The sequence below is a fragment of the Fundulus heteroclitus genome, chromosome 21 (assembly GCF_011125445.2).
Source record: "Fundulus heteroclitus isolate FHET01 chromosome 21, MU-UCD_Fhet_4.1, whole genome shotgun sequence".
In the NCBI taxonomy this organism is placed as follows: domain Eukaryota; kingdom Metazoa; phylum Chordata; class Actinopteri; order Cyprinodontiformes; family Fundulidae; genus Fundulus; species Fundulus heteroclitus.
The window spans coordinates 21,519,472-21,524,938 of NC_046381.1; the positions used below are offsets into that span (position 1 = coordinate 21,519,472).

Genomic DNA, 5,467 nt, shown 5'->3' on the forward strand with positions numbered 1-5,467 from the left:
TGAGTAGACAATGGTAGGACCCATTTCTTTTTGTTGGGGAGTGTGTGACGACCACAAAAGTGTCACATTTTGTGTTGATGCAGAAAGAAAATATAATAGTAAAAAGAGAATAATTCTGTTATTTTGAATACAAATTCTTGTAATTTATTTTTGTAATGTCCACTCCATGCCAGCAGGGGGCGAGGGCAGGTTCTGGTCTAGATGTCTTGCGTTTTCCCTCATTGCTGCAAGATCCTCGATATTGACAGGCCGTGCCCTCATCCCTCTCCTGTTTTCGGGTTTGTAAATATGCAAATATGCTTTGAAATTAGGGATAAGCTATGTTGAAGTGTATTAGGGACGTTTGTGAATAGTTTTTATGCTGTAATTTTTAATCGAGCCTCATGTTGAATTTGTTAAAAGTAAGTTTGAAACATGGAGGTGAAGATTTGCCGTTCAACAGGGTAGTGACTACGCACGACCTGCATGGTAGTGTAAAACCCACTCGGTTTAATGTATACACCTAAATGGGTAACCTCGATGTCTGTTGTTTATTTTGCTGTCTGTAAGGTCCCCACCATTAGTTTAAATTGTGTTTTTGCTAAATGGGTAAATGAAGAAAAAAAAAAGATGACGATGATGATGAGATGATGTTAAAACGAGTTTTGTTTACATTAAGCATTTAGGTTTATAAGGGTAAACTGCAGTATTGTAATGATTAAAAACGGAGTAAATTACTTTAAGATCGAGTTTAAAAGTAACCTGAACATTATGCTGGTTAATAATACCATTGTCAATGTATTTAATTTTTGATAAATAGGTTAAAACATTAAGCTGAAGAGTAAGTGAACATGTATTTTGGAGAAAAGAGATTTATTTCGTCATGGATTTTGGATAGAAGACATTGTGGTTTTTGTGTTGACATGGACACTGAAATTCATTAAGAATGTTCAAAGGACATTGAACTGCTGAATATGTTGAACATAAGGAAAGAAACTGAACATAAGGAATGTATTGAAAAGATAACATTTTAATAAATTGCTGCAAGATCCTCAATATTGACAGGCCGTGTCCTCATCCCTCTCCTGTTTTCAGGAATGTATCTGTAGCCAAGGTGCCGTTGTTTCAGTACCCGATACACATGCTTATGTTGTATTTGTCTAATTTATTTACATTGGCTTGCAACCAGGGGCCCGTTCTTCGCACGTCGCTAATTCAGTTAGCTGGATTTGATTGTTGACGATTTGGCATGATCTTGGATCGTTTGGTTCTTCGAAACTCATCCTGGGGTCCGTTCTTCGTAAATTGCTTAAAACATCCGAGATCAAATGAGACATCCAAGAGGATTTCATCTGGCTAATCATGATCCGGCTAATTGGGTTCTTCGAACACACCTGTTGTTTATGATTAGTATTGCTAATAGCAGACTGAGGTGTTCCCTGTCGTTTTAATTAATGACTCAAATTCGACATAACCTTCCTTTAAAAGCTGGTGTTCTGCTTGGGAGAAAAACTATGGCCGTTCTTTGGCCATGCTGAACAGCCAATAGCAGCTTTGCTGATCATTGTTTCTACTATCGATATTTCCCCTTTTAAAGCGAAAGCATGAACGCACAGTTATCTCAGATAACTCAATCCAGCCATACTAATCATAAACAACAGGTGTGTTCGAAGAACCCAATTAGTCGGATCATGATTAGTCGGATGAAATCATCTTGGATATGTCATTTGATCTTGGATGTTTTAAGCAACGTACAAAGAACGGGCCCCAGGTCATGTGACTATCAAGTTTTCCCTGTCAAAAAAGACAACATGGCTGCTGTTGCTTGTGGAAAAGTAAACATTTAAGCAAATAGACTACTGGGAAGATGGCAACGGGAACTAACCCCTGAGAAATATAAACTGGATCATACACAGGAAGGGAATTACTTCTCTGCAAAATACTGAAGCCTTCAATACTTTCAACGGGTTCACACAAAAAAAAAAAACCTCCGTCATTAACTTTTACATCAAGTATGGCCAAAGCTAACCCTAAAGCTAATGCTAAAGCTAAGGCTCTCTCCACACGACTAATGTGCTATGGATGTTAAGGATACTGACGCTAAAGGATCCAAAACAGATGTCTGTTTTATCACATCTGTCTTCTCTGGCAAAAACTCCAACACCGTTGAAGAAAATCAGAGCAACAGAAACTGCACCTTCTCACTCTGATACCAATCTGCAGCCAGTTTCATATTAGAAACGACAAGTCCCTAATAAGAAACTGGCTGCAGAAAAGAAGAAATTAATGGAAGAGGTGAAAAGTCTGAAAGAGCAAAACATTAAGTTGGAAAACAGAGCGGCAGAATTGGAAAGAAAAACTACTGAGATGGAGCAATACAGAAGAAGGCGGAACTTAAGGTTGAATGGTCTCAAGGAGGGTGTTACGTCCCAACTCGTCTAGGGCAGGGGTCGGCAACCCGCGGCTCTTTGATGCATCTGATGCGGCTCATCTGTTGAAAACAAATATGTTGCAGAGCTGTGTACCTCATGCAGGCAGTCGTCAATGCTGGCTGACAAACACTCCTCACCAGTTGGTGGCAGTAATGCGCACTGAAAAGATGTTTGCCAACTGCCAATAAACTCAAGAAGAAGAAATAATGCTTGCTGAGTGGCTGCAGAGCGAAATAAACACAGTGAGCACAGAGAAGGCGGCATTTTCAGATGCTGTTTTTTTGTAGTAAATTCTACAAATGACAAGGGGACCACAGTGACACGGGACCTAAAATAACATGGAGTCATTGATGAGGGTGAAGAGAGCTAAACAGCAGGGTAAGAGTTGTTTCTATATCTGACGTTTGTTCATTTTCAAAGTGAGGAAAAGCGAACAGCGCTTTGCTCGAGGCTGTGAGCGGAGTCCTGCGCAGCTGAAGTCGAGCTTCAGATAGCTCGTCTAATGCAGCTGCTAGCTTGTTAGCTGGTTAATGACAGGAGGTCGTACCCATGCGTAACTTTCCCGGATGTGATTAAAATGTGTTCGGATTAAAAGAAAAGTATTCAGAAAGTACCGTTTATATGGGATGAAAATCAAATAATCCAACCATGACGTGCGTTTACTCGCACCAAGCTTTATTCAAAATAAAATCTCTGACATTAGCAGAGTTGATGATTTCCATAAAACAACACACTGCATGAAAAGTGAGATTTTCGTCCCCGTAAACTACCGCAGATCTCCCTAATTTTCGGCAGTTAACGACAATTTGCAACCCGTGCTTGTCGCCGTTTTCAGTGCCACAAATTGTCGGAACCGGACTCTGACGTATGTGGAGAGCGGTCAGCTGCACTAATGGCCCTAATTAGCATATGAATGCAGCGAACCCGCGCGGCTGGCCAGGTCTGGCTTGAATAACCTACTCAGTATTGGCTGAAACCACTTTTTTTAAATAAGTAAAATCGCTCCTGATTGGCAGCAAAACCACACGTGGCCAGGGCAGGCCAGAATGTTCTTACTCAGTATTGGCTGAAACCATTATTTTCAAACTAGTAAAATCACTCGTGGTTGGTTGGTTTTTTTATTTTATATATATATATATATATATATATATATATATATATATATATATATATATATATATATATATATATATATATTTATTATCTTATGTAGGCTACTACACTATCATTAGGCTACCTTTAAGGACATGAATGAATTTATACAGGAGATTAACATTTGCCAGGAAGATGTTTATGCAAAGAAAGAGCTTTATTAAAAAAAAAAAAACATACACACAACTATATACAACGCGAGGATCTTCCCACACATGCGTATCCAAAAAACTACAACTCCGTGAACTGTCCGTTTGCCTCCTCGGGGTTGTAGGTAACTGCTGGCGGCGTTCTTTCCGAGGGAGGTCCGATGTGCAGACGCCTGCCGTGCGTGGCTCTGTACTTCGGCGTCGCTTCTAACCGGGACTGCAGCTTCACACAGGGTTCAGAGAGATCCGGCCTACGAAATGACGGCGGTCGTACAATCCATCCAGAGACCCCGCCAACGACGCCATCTTCTTCGCCAGACATGAGGTCGACGGTGGCGGACTTCCAGAGTTCCACTTCCTCATCAGCTAGCACGCTCTGCCTCGATTCCTGCAGCTGTAAAAAACAAAACAATGAATCAGTATTATGCGATGGGATGCACTGCGTATGGACAACACATCTATCAATGCACCTGAAAAATAGTCACCAAATAAAGTCTTACCCTCTTTCTTCTCGCTCGACTCCGAGCTGAATTCTTGGCAGCTTCCGCCCGCATTGAGTTCTCTGGCTGCGTATATCTGAAGCTCCTGCGTACCGTCTCGTAATACGTCTTACAGGCGGCTGGAAAACAAATAAATGAGAGTGGTATGAATAAAAACCAAACGCAAGTCACAGTAACATTAAAAACAAGGGAGAAACAGTAAAACAAGTCCCTTACACACAATGTCGTCTTTATCAATATAGTGTAAATCGAGGCTTGCAGTTATTGCTCCGAGCAGATAGGAGGTAACTGCCTCATTATGAGGCGAGATTAGTCTGTGAAAACAAAATGTACAGTTATGATCGGTATCTATCCGTATCTATTTCCTTTTATCGCAGAATGAAAGCATATTCTTTAAATCTTACCCTTGCGCCGGTTCATAGCGCCTGCAATTTGTCTCCGAGTTGTGAAGACGGCGTACTGTAAATCACAAAAAATACACCCTTAGCTTTGGGTTATGGCTAGGCTACTTTTAGCTTAGCTAGCAGTCAAATATATTCTTACCGCAAGCTTTTGTGCATCCGTCTTCTCTTCTTGGAGTTAGTCTCTCCCGCACAGTTCTTCGACTGCAGAGCCGCCATCTTGTCCTCTATGGACAGCAACCTGGAGTTTACCGAATTCTGCAGTTGAGTGAACCTCTCATTCATGTCGGCAGTATGTTGAGTAAGCTGACGAGACAGTCCACTGATAGCAATCAGCAGTTTCTTCTCGTCAGTCTGCGGACTGGCTGAAAGTTGTGGATCGCGTCCTAGAGGAGTTGAACGCGAGACGTTGTCCGGCATACCAGTAAAATCCAAACACAGTAAAGTCGTCGTCGTCATCTTCTTCTTCTTCTTCTTCTTTTTTTTCTTCTTCTTTAGGATTTAACGACAGCTTGCATCCATAGTTGTTGCATTACTGCCATCTATTGGATCCTAATATATATCCTTCAAATCCTTATGATCCCAGAATAAAAAAAAAAAAAACGAAAAATCTTTGTACATCCCTTTTCTATACTTAATAATGCAGATAATGAATCACTACAAATTATTATTTTATTTATATTTGTATCCTCCACCCATTCTAAAGCTAATAATATAGCACATAATTCTACCGCATATATACTAAAATAATTAGATGTTCTTTTTGAAATATTAATTTTTAATACAGGAATCACTACAGCTACACTAGTTGCTTCATTTTTTGGATTTTTCGAACCATCAGTATAAATTTGCAA

General features: G+C 40.3%; 1 long non-coding RNA gene across 2 annotated transcripts; it reads right to left on the minus strand.

Moving 5' to 3' along the window:
- Positions 1–3,985: 3,985 nt before the first annotated feature.
- On the minus strand, positions 3,986–5,087 carry LOC118556737. 2 transcript variants are annotated; one of them, XR_004927319.1, is made up of 5 exons: positions 4,756–5,087; positions 4,617–4,671; positions 4,429–4,526; positions 4,213–4,331; positions 3,986–4,106 (listed from the first exon to the last, which is right to left on the minus strand). It is a non-coding gene; the product is annotated as an uncharacterized LOC118556737 (long non-coding RNA). The 2 variants fall into 2 exon arrangements; XR_004927318.1 differs by having other exon boundaries at positions 4,617–5,087.
- Between the last annotated feature and the right edge of the window lie 380 nt (positions 5,088–5,467).